The sequence below is a fragment of the Pezoporus flaviventris genome, unplaced genomic scaffold (genome assembly GCF_033815535.1).
Source record: "Pezoporus flaviventris isolate CSIRO_AGI_PZ_B2104156 unplaced genomic scaffold, CSIRO_AGI_Pfla_v1 ptg000002l, whole genome shotgun sequence".
NCBI lineage: Eukaryota > Metazoa > Chordata > Aves > Psittaciformes > Psittacidae > Pezoporus > Pezoporus flaviventris.
In genome coordinates, this window is record NW_026892550.1 from 34,442,679 (window position 1) to 34,457,103 (window position 14,425).

At 44.1% G+C, this 14,425-nt stretch overlaps 2 long non-coding RNA genes across 3 annotated transcripts in view; both read left to right on the plus strand.

Moving 5' to 3' along the window:
* The window catches only part of LOC133280260 (uncharacterized), a 613,335-nt gene that overhangs the window by 251,133 nt on the left and 347,777 nt on the right, over window positions 1-14,425 (plus strand). The window lies entirely within an intron of this gene.
* LOC133275333 (uncharacterized) overlaps window positions 1-14,425 on the plus strand; it is a 73,741-nt gene that overhangs the window by 39,558 nt on the left and 19,758 nt on the right. The window lies entirely within an intron of this gene.

The window sequence follows — 14,425 nt, forward strand, 5'->3', positions numbered from 1 at the left end:
TACAAAATTCTCTGCAAAAATGCTGAGAATCTTTGGCAGTCTTTCTTGAGTGATACCTTTTCAATGTTGATCTTATATATGGCATCTGCCACTCATTATAAGCCTGAAAAACTGTCTAATAGAGTTTTATTGCCTTTGATGAATCATGAGCTTTAGATTGCCAAATAGGAACAAATATTCAAATTCCTAAATTCCCTTAAGCATTTAGATTTTAAAATTTGCTGGATTGTAACATTAACAGCAAGAAAACTTTAACTCGTAATTTCTGTAAAATTTTGATAAGACATCTAAAAATTATGGATGTAGAAACTTAAGCTGCCAGCAGAAATACGTCTTCAACAATAAGAATCTGAGGCATTTCAAAGAAAACTCATCTCTAACATAGCACTGAATAAAGACCCTTTAAGATAATGAGATTTGTGTTGTCTTTCTGCATTCATTTTTTTCCATTACCAAAAAGTCAGATTGGTAGGCTGGTATCTGGAAAATGTTTCAAAACTTGTTTTGTAGTTCTGTTCCCCAAATCCCTAGTATTTGGTGTGAGGACTGTTCAGATTTTCTGAAATCAAATGAAAGCAAATGCTTTCTTCAAATTCTTACGACCTTAGCCAATAAACACATTTCATCACTATGGTTGCAAAAAACAAATACCTGCTAGGGCAGTTTATCTCATAGGCACATAAGAATTAGCCTACATGGAAGGATTTCCTTTCTGATACTAACTTAAAACCTGAATTCTGGTAGGAGAAAGAGGGCAAGTAAGGTAATTGATTAGATGAAATCTCACATTTAGTATTTAATTTTAAATGTAGGTTTGTATTTGATTAGCTTTGATGTATTCTTTTAAGAAAAAATTCTACTCCAAGACCTTGCTTTGAGTAAATGAGTGGTGACTGTACAATGCCACAGGAACTGTTTCATGACATCTTTTGCAACTCGCATAATCATTACAGTCTTTGTCACAAGCACTTAGATATTTCTTTTAAATATAAACTATGTGACGTGAGATGATATTGCTTTTCCCATTTTATAGGAATCAAGTTGCAGAATCAGGTTACAGAGTTAAAATAAAAGTACTAACATTTATTGCCATATTAGAAGCATCAAATACCTGGATAAGAAGCATATTAAGCAGTGTATTTTAGTATTCTCTCTGTTTCCTTAATTCTGAATTACTTCTAAAACTTAGTTTTAATGAAAGGTGCTTTGGCTGAAGCTACTTTGCCCTTCCAAAGTACCAAGCACGAGAAACTACTAAGAGTGACAGATCATGTCAGAATCATCCTGCAACTTTCCTCTACTCTTGTGTCATTATTTCTGTGCAAAAGTTTTTGTAAGCTAGTGACCTCCTTTCTATTTTCTTATCTGAAATGGCAGATAGCATTTATTTTACTTCTCATTTCTTTAGTGTACTGTATTATTCTCTAGTTAATTTTTCTTTCTCTATGAAAAACAGATTATTAGCATGATAGGTGGCTTTCTAGAAATGAAGGAAGGATGGAGTGAAGCCTAAAACACTGCAAAGATTCTCTTGGTCTCAAAATGAAAAAATAATATTTCTATACTGTTAAGTACTTACAAGGAAGGCTATTTGCCCATAAAAATTGTCCTTTTTCTTTCTCTTGGGTTGGTGCATGAGTCATTAATGGCTTCTCATTATTTTTTGTCATTACATCACTTCCCAAATCAATATGGTACATATTTATACACACACATATGTGAATCTCTCCAGCAGCTGGGCTCAGACACCCAATCTGCCCAGTAGCTGCTGCTGGATCTCAGGCTCCCCAGCTGCAGGCATCTGGACATGTGAGCCCCGAAGGCTGCAGCCCCACTCCAGATGTGGGTACAGACTATTGCACACACACAGCTGGCTGAGGTTTCCCAGTTCCCAGTTCAGATAGAACAGAGAATCCCTCACCCAGGAAAGACTTATGTTCTTGTGACATCTCAGAGTGAGACAGTAGCAGTGTATGGTCATAAACTGCATGGACAAAGCAAAGAAGCAGCCTAATACAAATTCCTGTACCTAAAATGCAAACTACTCTCCTCTTTTTTTTTTTTTCTTTTCTAGAAGGAGCTAGTTACTATACAGAAGTAATGCAATTTCCAACAAGAAGCACGCTAAAGTATTGGTGAGAGAATTAGAAGTCTGTTGTGTGAGCAGATCTTTTGTAGGATTAATCTGTCAAGCATTTTATAAGTGAAAGATTATAGGTCTTGCAGACAGGTTTCCCCTAATTTGTCATTTATCAAAATTACAGCTCCAGCTTTGTGAATTCCCCTGTGGTACTAGCTAGCCGATCTTTCAAGGCATGAAAGCAGTAAGAGGGAAACAGAATCATACTGCTGCCCCACCTGGATTTGCTGTTTGGTTTTTAAGAGTGAATAACATGGTAACCATTCTGAAAGTGCATTCTTCTTTAGTGTCAAGGGACCCTAGGAATTCTGTCTTTCTGAAGCACAGGAACTCACGAATTATTTGAGCTGCTTCAACTAAACACAATTTAGCTTTATTTGGCTATTTAGCTTTATTTTGTCATAAACCTACATGGATAAAAGGTAATGTTTGTATGAAAGATACTGTTAAAACATCTTGAACCAAATACTTACAATTTATTCAGGTTTTGCGCACGAGAAGTTTTCATTCATATCACTAAGAATGACAATTGAGCAATTCTTGCATACTTGTCTGCATATGCAGACATATAATTTGAGGTTTCAGAGATGTGGAAAGAAAATGTTGCTATTTCCAGACTATAAATGCCTGAAAATAAGCCTATTTGCAAACAACTTGATTTTGCTTTATTTATTCAAATGTAAAGTTTAACAGCCATAGCAGTTTATTGCTTTGATGCTTTTGGTTCTTTACCACTTTAAAAAAACCACTCGAAGTTTCTGTTCCCAAAATAATAAAGTTTTGTGATGAAAATTTTGTGGTGTGGAAAGATAAGGGAAAGCAAGCAGAAATTATTTACTATTCATGAGGAGTCTCTGCTGATAAAGCAATATGGTCATTATCTATTGATTTAAAAGATCAAATGAGGTACTCAGGTTACGTTTCTGTTTTGGTTAAATAAGGTCAGATAACCTTCACCTCTGTACTCTCACCTTCCAATTTTTGAATGACTGTGATAAATTAGTCATTGACAGAGATCATTCTTACTGAGACTATAACTTGAAATCTTTCAGAATAAATGTACATAATTTTGTCAGCACTACTTACTATGAGTGCAAGTGAAAATGAGAATTATTGTATAGATACTGTGTGAAGAACATCCCAGAATTCAATTGACTGTAGTCAGATTAAAGCCCAGTGCTTGCCCACTCACTAAAATAACAAACTTTACAATCTGAAGTTATTTTTTTTTGCATTATTTAAAATAAGATGATGATGTTGGTGACATGATGATGATGGTTACTGTTCTGGTGTCCCCAACATAAGAAGGTCATGCAGCTGTTGGAGCAAGTTCAGAGGAGAGCCACAAAGATGACAAGGGGGCCGCAGCACCTCCCATATGAAGACAGGATAAGAAAATTTGGTCTGTTCAGCCTGGAGAAGAGAAGGCTGTGTGGAGACCTCATAGCAGCCTTCCAGTATCTGAAGGGGGCCTATAAGGATGCTTGGGAGGGACTCTACATTAGGGACTGTAGTGACAGGACAAGGGGTAATGGGTTAAGACTTAAACAGGAGAAGTTTAGGTTTGATATAAGGAAGAAATTCTTTACTGTAAGGGTGGTGAGACACTGGAATGGGTTGCCCAAGGAAGTTGTGAATGCTCCATCCCTGGCAGCGTTCAAGACCAGATTGGATGAGGCCTTGGATGACATGGTTTAGTGTGAGGTGTCCCAGACTGTGGCAAGGGGGTTGGAACTAGATGATCTTAAGGTCCTTTCCAACCCTAACCATTCTATGATTCTATGATTCTATGTTCAAAACTCTGTCCAGCAAATACTGTTGTACATCATAAATGCTTGAATTTGTTTTGACTCATAAGAGTAAGACTCTGGGATGTATCCAAAACAGTATTTCTGTGCTGCTGTGTTGTGGGTTTTACCACTTCTGTTCTAGGCATCTATTCTGCAAACAGTCCAGAATAAGTTAAGACTCTGTGTCTTCTTATTTGATGCACTGAAAAAATTAGATGTCTCAAAGAGGAATCAGTCCATCTTGGACAGCCAAACTGAGCCTAGTGAGGTTCCACAGGGGTAAGTGAAGGGTCCTGCAACTGGAGAGGAAGAATAGCAAGTCCCAGTACAGGTTGGTGGCTGACCTACTGCAGAGCAGTTCAGCTGAGAAGGACCTGGGAGTATTAGTAGATGACAACTTGACTGAGCTGGCAGTGTGCCCTTGCAGCCAGGATGGCCAGTAGTGTCCTGGGGTGCACTGGGAGGAGTGTGGCCAGCAGGACAAGAGAGGTGATCCTCCCCCTCTACTCAACCCTGGTGAGGCTCCATCTGGCCACTGTGTCCAGTTCTGGTCTCCTCAGTACCAGGACAAGGAGCTACTTGGAGAGGGTTCAGTGGAGGGCACAGAGATGGTTAAGGGCCTGGAGCATCTCTGTTGTGAAGAGAGATTGCACAAGCTGGGCCTCTTCAGTCTAGAGAAGACCAAGAGGGGATCTTGTCATATATGTATTATATATATATTATATATATAAATATCTCAAAGGCAGGTGCCAAGAGGGTGGTGCCAGGCTCTTTACAGTGGTGCCCAGTGACAGGACAAGGAGCAATGGCCATAAAGTAAAACACAAGAAATTCCATCTCAACAAGAGGAAGAACTTCTTTACATTGAGGGTGTCAGAGTACTGGAACAGGCTGCCCAGAGAGTCTGTGGAGTCTCCCTCTCTGGAGACATTTGAAACCTGCCTGGACATGTTCCTGTGTAACCTGCTGCAGGTGGCCCTGCCATGGCAGAAGGGTTAGACTAGATGATCTGTGGAGGTTCCTTCCATCCCTAACAATGCTTGTGATTATGTGACCAGGAATAAAGTCAGTCATCCTAGTAAGAAAGATTATCACATGAACTTTTTTCTTTCCTTTCATTATCCCAAGTCAGTAGCTTTCAAACTATATAGCACTTTGTTATGTTTGAGTTTGGTTTACTTTCTATTGTAGGTGTCTTAATTCTGTATCTAGTACAACATGAATTCCACTGCATGCCTAAGGGAAGTTCTTGACTTATGGAACACGAATTAAAAGACGCTATGTCAAAAATAAAAGAGGGATCAGGCATATGTCACGTCACTTTCTGGAATGTGGCTTATAAATGAGGTACAGCTCAAAATGTAAGGAAGATGAATAAACTATTTGACATTTTTTCAGTGACAGTTTTGATCATCTACATGTCTGAAAACTCAGTCATGAAGTCACAATCAAGAACATTTCAGCATCCGTCTCACGCTTTCTGTACTGTTTCCAAGTAATGAATCACTAAGTCTTTCAAGAGTTGCTTTAGTGTAGTCATTTCCTACAGCTTTCTTTTTAATATTACAATTGATAAGATATTTAAACAAATGTCAGAAAACAAACAGAAAATTAAAACTTTCCACAGTACCTTTATCCACACCTGCAACTTGGTGTTTCCAAATGCATTTCCAACGTCTGAATTTTTTCCCAGTCAAAAAGGTGCATTTTCATCAGTTGTTAAATCTCAATTACATTCAATTGTAGCATCATTTATTTCTATTTTTCTTGGCTAATTCTTGAGCTTTACTTGACACTTCTACTTCATATTTTGTTTCAAATACAGTTGCTGTCACCAGTTCTGAAATATGGGACAATCCTACTTTTTTTTTTTTGGACTTGAATCTGTATACATCTCTTCTATCCTAATCTTCAGGCATGCTGTACCATCACTGTGCTGTGACAGAATGTGAACTGCTTAGGATCTTAGGAGAATGTGAACTCTTGAGATATTGTCCTCCCTCTTTTGTTCATTAGGAAGAACTCTCATACTCTCCTCTTCTGAATCTGTGATCTCACTGTGATGATTGACTCTTCCCCTTTTTTAGATTCACATAAGGATATTACTTACTTTCTAGAGTCACAGAATCATAGAATTGTTAGGGTTGGAAAGGAGCTTAAGATCATCTAGGTCCAACCCCCCTGCCATGGGCAGGGACACCTCACACTAAACCATGTCACCCAAGGCTCTGTCCAACCTGGCCTTGAACACTGCCAGGGATGGAGCATTCACAACTTCCCTGGGCAACCCATTCCCAGTGCCTCACCACCCTCACAGTAAAGAACTTCTTCCTTATATCCAGTCTAAACTTCCCCTGTTTAAGTTTTAACCCATTACCCCTTGTCCTATCACTACAGTCCGTAATGAAGAGTCCCTCCCCAGCATCCCTATAGGCCCCCTTCAGATACTGGAAGGCTGCTATGAGGTCTCCACGCAGCCTTCTCTTCTCCAGGCTGAACAGTCCCAACTTTCTCAGCCTGTCTTCATATGAGAGGTGCTCTAGTCCCCTGATCATCCTCGTGGCCCTCCTCTGGACTTGTTCCAACAGTTCCATGTCCTTTTTCTGTTGAGGACACCAGAAGTGCACACAATACTCCAAGTGAGGTCTCACGAGAGCAGAGTAGAGGGGCAGGATCACCTCCTTCGACCTGCTGTTCACGCTCCTTTTGATGCAGCCCAGGATACAGTTGGCTTTCTGGGCTGCAAGCGCACACTGAAGCCGGCTCATGTTCATTTTCTCATTGACCAACACCCCCAAGTCCTTCTCCACAGGGCTGCTCTGAATCTCTTCTCTGCCCAACCTGTAGCTGTGCCTGGGATTGCTCCAACCCAGGTGTAGGACCTTGCACTTGTTATGATTAAACTTCAGAAGGCTGGCATCAGCCCACCTCACAAGCATGTCAAGGTCTCTCTGGATGGCATTCCTTCCCCCCAGCATGTCAACCAAACCACACAGCTTGGTGTCATCAGCAAACTTGCTGAGGACACACTCAATCCCACTGTCCATGTCCCCAACAAAGATGTTGAACAAGACCGGTGCCAACACAGATGCCTGAGGGACACCACTCATTACAGGTCTGACATTGAGCCATTGACCACAACTCTTTGTGTGCGGCCATCCAGCCAGCTCTTTATCCACCAAGTGGTCCATCCATCAAATTGATGTCTTTCCAATTTAGAGAGAAGGATATTGTGTGGGACAGTATCAAACCCTTTACACAAGTCCAGGTAGATGTCATCAGCTGCTCTACCCCTGTCCATCAGTTCTGTAGCCCCATCATAGAAGGCCACCAAATTGGTCAGGCAGGATTTCCCCTTAGTGAAGCCATGCTGGCTGTCACCAAGCACCTTGTTGATTTTCATGTGCCTTAGCATGTCTTCCAGGAGAATCTGCTCCAAGATCTTGCCAGGCACAGAGGTGAGACTGACTGGTCTGTAATTCCCTAGGTCATCCATTTTCCCCTTCTTGAAAATGGGGGTTATATTTCCCTTTTTCCAGTCATCGGGAACTTCACCTGACTGCCATGATTTCTCAAATATGATGGCCAGTGGCTTAGCAACTTCATTTGCCAGCTCCTTCAGGACCCGCAGATGGATCTCATCAGGTCCCATGGACTTGTGCACGTTCAGACTTGTGCACGAACCAGATGCTCTCCTACAGTGGGCCCAAGGTCTTCATTCTCACAGTCCTTGCATCTGCCTTCCAAGACATGGGTGGTGCGGTCAGAGCCTTTGCCAGTAAAGACCGAGGCAAAGAAGTCATTCAGAACCTCAGCCTTCTCCAAATCCTGTGTAGCCAGTTCTCCCCAGAGCTTCCTGAGTGGGCCTACGTTGTCCCTAGCCTGTTTTTTATGTGCTATCTACCTGTAGATTCCCTTCCTGTTATCCTTAATATCCCTAGCCAAGTTTAATTCTAACTGGGCCTTAGCTTTCCTAACCTGGTCCCTAATTTCCCGGACAACATCCCTGTACCTCTTCCCAGGCTGCCTGTCCTTGCTTCCACTTATTATAAGCCTCTTTTTTTCATTTGAATTTTCCTCAGGAGCTCCTTATCCATCCAAGGAGGTCTCCTGGCCCTCCTGCTGCACTTCCTTCTAGTTGGGATGCAACAGTCCTGCGCTTGTAGCAGGTGATCCTTGAATACCAACCAAGAGTCTTGGGCCCCCCTGCCCTCTAGGGCTATATCCCATGGAACCTTACTAGGCAGGTGTCTGAAGAGGCCAAAGTCTGCTCTTTTGAAGTGCAGGGCAGTGAGCTTGCTGCACGCTCTTCTCACTGTCCTGAGGATCTCAAATTCGAGCATCTCGTGATCGCTGCATCCAAGGCTGCCCGGGAACATCACATTTCTAACGAGCCCTTCCCTGTTGGTGAGCACGAGGTCAAGCATGGCACCTCTCCTTGTCAGCTCCTCTATTATTTGTAGAAGGAAGTTGTCTTCCACACAATCAAGGAACCTCCTGTATTGCTTGTGCCGGGCCGTACCGTCCTTCCAACAGATGTCAGGGTGGTTGAAGTCCCCCATGAGAACAAGGGCCTGCGAGCGTGAGGCTTTTCCTATCTGTCTATAGAGTGCTTCATCCGCAGGTTCTTCTTGATCAGGCGGTCTGTTACAGATCCCCACAGTAATGTCTCCCATAGCTATTTTCCCTTTAACCCTGACCCACAAACTCTGTTAACTGATCACCTGTCCCCAGACAGAGTTCCATCCTCTCCAGCCTATTCCTAACATAAAGGGCAACTCCCCCTCCCAGTCTGCCAGGCTTGTCTTTTCTAAAAAGCCTGTAACCTTCCATTCCGACACTCCAGTCATAGGAGCCGTCCCACCATGTTTCTACAATGGCTATTATATCATACTCCTGTAGACGTGCACACATCTCTAATTCCTCTTGTTTGTTCCCCATGCTAAGGGCATTTGTATAGAGGCATCTAAGCCAAGCTCCAAATGAAGCCGGCTCATTGGCTGGAGAGGCTGGAATATCTCTACATTGCTCTGAGCATTTATTATAGGTACTGGCAACTGACTGGGTGTGTTGGGATGGAATGATGCCCCCCTCCCCCAGCACATCTAGTGTAAAGCCTCCTTGACCAGTCTGGCAAGCCTCCTACCAAAACTGCTCTGACCAGCTGCACCAGCACCCAGTAGACATGGCCTACAAACTTGGGTCCTGTGTTCAAGACACCCAAACCCCTGACTATGACACCACCCTTTTAACCATTTATTAACCTGGCCAATCCTCCTAGCTTTCCTTAGGTCCTCCCCTGTACCCTGGAGAATTGATGAAAGGACTATCCGAGCTCCAGAGCCCGTAACCACCTCTCCCAGGGCTCTGTAGTCCTTCTTTATGCTCCCCAGGCTATTACTGTCTATATCCCTAGCACCCACATGTATCACCAGAAGTGGGTAATAGTTCGTGGAACTTACTAGAGCAGGCAGCCTCTCTGCCACATCCCTGATCCGTGCCCCTGGTAGGCAACACACCTCCCTTGAGACCGGGTCAGGCCGACAGATGAGTGCTTCTGTCTCTTTCAGTGTAGAGTCCCCTACTACTACGACCCGCCACTTTTTCCTGGCAGCACCAGTAGAGATCTTCTTTACCGGTGCATCAGCCGGCTGTTTCTGGTGTGTGTTTCCTCATTAGTCCCCTGCAGGACAGCAAAGCAGCTCTGTGTGGGGACAGGGGATTTAGGAGGAAGCCTCTTGCTTTTGATTGTCCTCTTCCTCCTTTGTTTTTTTTTTTTTTTGTGTGTGGTTTTTTTTTTTTGTCACTAATTCCCAGCTTCCCGGGTTAACGGCCTCCTTCTTTCCTTCATGAGCTAGAGGGGAAGCTTGAGGCCCCTGCACGGTTTGGGCCTGGAGCAAGCATTCCTGCTTACTCTCGGCTTCTCTGACATCTCGCAGCCTATTAACAGCATCCCGCGGCTCAGCCCCAGCTGCAGGAGGACCTCCACCAGGGAGCACCGAGTGCAGCCCAGCCCACTGTGCACCCTCCCCTCACCAGACCAGTGCAGGCACTCTCTACACCCCGAGCTCTGCATTGCAGCCTCCCCTCTCACCGGCTCTGTCTGGGTGCCTACGCTGGCCACCGCCGGGGCAGCCAGAGCAGAGCTCAAAAGCCTGGCCCTGGTCATACGGCGAGTGCTCACCACCCCCTCGCCTACGCGCCCGAACTGCCCCGCCGCACTCCTGATCGCTCGCGCTCCCTGGGGCAGGTTTTTACCCAGTCAGGGCTGGTGCCGCTCCTCCTGGCTCCGCCCCCTGTGAGTCAGCTGCTGGCGTCAGCTGAGCTGCCGGCTCCTGGTCAGGTCCTGTCGAGGACTTGGGGTCCCTCGGTGGCTCTTGCCGCTCTGAGCTGAGGCTCCTGGACGCTGATCTTCCCTCCCCTCTCCGGTGTTGAAGACGTCCTCTCTCGAGCTACTCACCTCAGCAATGTTACTTTATAAAACAAATCTGTTACTCTGATTAGTCTGTTCCTGCTTCAAAGTGCTGATTCTTAATCAGTTGAATTCCCGCTTCAGTGTAATCACTATTTTACCCTTTGCCATGCTACTTATCTCCAAACTACATAAAATATTTGAAACCATGCTCTTATTTCTTGAAGCTTACTGATTTTTGACAACCTCTTTATGACAGCTCTTATTGAATGCAGTTCGTCAGATGTTGAACAGAAAACTGTATTTCCCACCTTAATGTCAAAGTACTATCTCCCTCATCATTTTTATGTAAGGCAAGAAGAACATTCTCTCTAATTTGATTCAACTTTGTGTTCAACTTTTGACAATGGATGCATTATCAAACTTACAAAAATTCAGCCATTCCTGGTTTTGAGCTGTTCACTGCAACCCTTTGTATGTGGCCATCCAGCCAATTCTTTATCCACCAAGTGGTCCATCTATCAAATTGATGTATCTCCAGTTTAGAGATAAGGATGTTCTGCAGAGCAGTGTGGAACACTTTGCACAAGTCCATGTAGATGATGAGTTGCTCTGCTGTTGTTCATCAATTCTGTAGCCCCAGCTTAGAAGGCCACCAGATTTGTCTTGCATGATTTGCCTGTTGTGAAGCCATGTTGGCTGTCACCAACCACCTTGTTTTTCATGTGCCCTAGCATGATTTCCAAGAGAATCTGCTCCATGATCTTGCCAGGCACAGAGGTGAGACTGTCTTGTCTGTAGTTCTCTTTCCACTTTCCCCTCTGTAAAAATGGGGGTTATATTTCCCTTTTTCCAGTATTTGGTAAGTTCGCCTGACTTTCATGTATTTTCAAATACGATGTATAGTGACTTAGCAACTTCATTCACCAGCTCCTTTGGGGCACACAGATGGATTTCATCAGGTCCCATGGACTTGTGCATGTTCAGGTTCCTTAGATGATCTCTAACCTGATCCTTTCCTAAAATGGGCTTAAGTTCTTCATTCTCCCAGTCCTACATTTGTCTTTCATGGTTCAGGATGATTGATATTTACTTTTACAGTGTAGGGAAATATTAAAATGTCATTATTTTAAAGCTCACTGTTCAATTAACCTGAAGAACAGATAAAATAACTCTTAATTTAACATCTCATCAAAACTGGCTTGTCCAGAAATTGCAGGAGTAACTATTTGCTCTTCAGGACATAGGTTTGGCAGTCATGGTCTAAGTTCTCTTCTGGCTCCTGTTTAAAAGGTGTTTTGATCCTGGGAAATCCGTTGTAATTTTTTTCTCCATGGTAACGTGAGGATAAACATAATTCTTTTTGTAAAATGCCACATGGTCTACAGATGGAAAGTGGTGTGTAAAAGCTACATAACTATTATTTAGATCATATATAACCTACCATTTGTTATTTTATACTCTACCTCACACTTTTCTGCGTTCCAGCTAACGGCAACCTCTCCCCTTCTTATCAGTCACATTTACAGGACTGTAGAAAACTCACAATCTTTCTGCTTGTTTTTATATAAGATGGGGGTAAAAGTTCACAAAGCAAGAGTACAGGCTAGAGGGCAGTGTGCTGGAAGCAAAGGAAATGTGTCTGTGATCGGCAGCCTCGCAGAGATCGCGGGAGACTCTGGCAGAGCGTACGTCATGGAGCCCTAGTAAGGTTGCACAATACTGAGTGGAAGTTACAGAAATCCCTGCTGTCTGATGACAGTAAATTACATGTTTCTTTGCTACAGATTTGACTGTAAGGGAAAGCTGGATGAAAAGTGACTATTTCCAACTCATTTTTTCACTAGTATATTAGAGCTTCTATAGCATTAGAGCTTCAGCTCCCTGCCTTTGTTTTTGACCGCACAAGCAACCCTGTGTGCAGGCTCTCTTCTTCCTTATGATAACTGGTAGACAGCACATAGGGACCTAAATAGCCATGGTATTTTTGTGATTTACATGCTACATATAATTTTACTTTTAGTTTTTGGACCTTTTTGTGTTTTTTTCTACAATGAAGTAATACAAGTATTACTGTTACCAAAACGTTACATCTGAGCTGTGAAATACGTATGTATTAATTAATGTATTTATTTACACTATTGCGTGATCATTGAAAACCAGGCGTGGTTTAAACCCAGTCAGGTAACTTGTTCACTCACTCCCAGTGAGTGGTGCCAAGCTGACAACAATCAAGGTCCGTGTTCGTCTCCCCCCCCCTCCCTGCACCGGGGCTCTCCCCTTCCCCGCTCCCGGAGGAACGGGGAGGAGGATCGAGAGAGTGCAACTCCTACGGGTTGAGACAAGAACAGTCCAGCAACAAATCACCACCGCTACTATCAGCTAAAACAATGATAAGGGAAAATAACAAGGGAAGAGAATACGATACCACCGGCCAAGAAAACGAGTTCCACCCGGAAGCTCCTGTCCTTCCGGGTAACTCCCAGTTACCCCCCACCCCGGGCATGACGTGCTGTGGTATGGAATACCTCCCCGGCTAGCCCGGGTCAGGCGCCCCGTCTCTGCTTCCTCACAGCTTCCCCTCCTCCCTGGCAGAGCATGAGCCTCACAGAGTCCTTGGTCAGGGTAAACATCACTTAGCAACAACCGAAAACATCGGCTTCACCAACGCTGTTCTCAAAACTAGAAGTCAAAACACAGCACTGCACCAGCTAACACAAAGGAAAAAACATGACTGCTACTGCTGAACCCAGGACATTATCCACCCCTTATTCCATACCATTCACGTCGTGCTCAGATCCCACATTTTCAATACACCATCGCTCTCCCACATATATACATCCATATACATACAGACCAAGAGGAAAAAAAATCATTTTCTTAGTGCATGGACCAATCCCTATAATGCTGCCGAGTCCATTCGGTCCATGATGTTCCAAGTTCATTCTCTGTTGGGATGATGGCTGGAGGGAAGTCAGGGCCAGTCGCTGGTGACCTGGAGACATCTAGTTGATGGGCTATAAAAGCATTACACAGCAGGCAACAGCATACAATTGAGTTCACTGGCTGTTTTCCCCTAAAATCAAATCCCCTTGAGGTATACATCGCACTTCCCCATCTTCCCGCATTACCCACCAAGTATATCCAGGTCCCTGAGCAAAAGCAATCCCACGAGTGGGTTTGCCTTTACCTGAAGCAGGAATAACCCAGACTGTCTTCCCCAGCAAATTCTTCATATGCACCACGGGAACTTTGTCCCCCTCTACAATATGTAAAAGTTCTGACTGGGCTGGGCCGGCCCTGTTGGCAGATCCTCTGGTGTTGACCAACCAGGTGGCCTTTGGTAAATGTGTATCCCAATGCTTGAAAGTTCCCCCACCCATCGCTCTCAGTGTAGTTTTTAACAGCCCATTGTACCGTTCGATTTTCCCAGAGGCTGGTGCATGGTAGGGGATGTGATATACCCACTCAATGCCATGCTCTTTGGCCCAAATATCTATAAGGTTATTCCGGAAATGAGTCCCATTGTCTGACTCAATTCTCTCTGGGGTGCCGTGTCGCCACAAAATCTGTTTCTCAAGGCCCAGGATAGTGTTCCGGGCAGTGGCATGGGGCACAGCGTATGTTTCCAGCCACCCGGTGGTTGCTTCCACCATGGTAAGCACATGGCGCTTGCCTTGGCGGGTTGGTGGCAGTGTGATATAGTCAATCTGCCAGGCCTCCCCATATTTATACTTCAACCATCGTCCTCCATACCAAAGAGGCTTTAACCGCTTGGCTTGTTTAATTGCAGCACATGTTTCACACTCATGAATAACCTGGGCAATAGTGTCCATTGTTAAGTCCACCCCTCGGTCACGGGCCCATCTATATGTTGCATCTCTGCCTTGATGGCCTGAAGTGTCATGGGCCCACCGGGCCAAAAATAATTCACCTTTATGTTGCCAATCTAAGTCCATCTGAGCCACTTCAATCTTAGCCGCTTTATCCACTTGTTGGTTGTTCTGGTGTTCCTCAGTGGCCCGACTCTTGGGTACATGGGCATCTACATGACGTACCTTCACCACCAGGTTCTGCACCCGG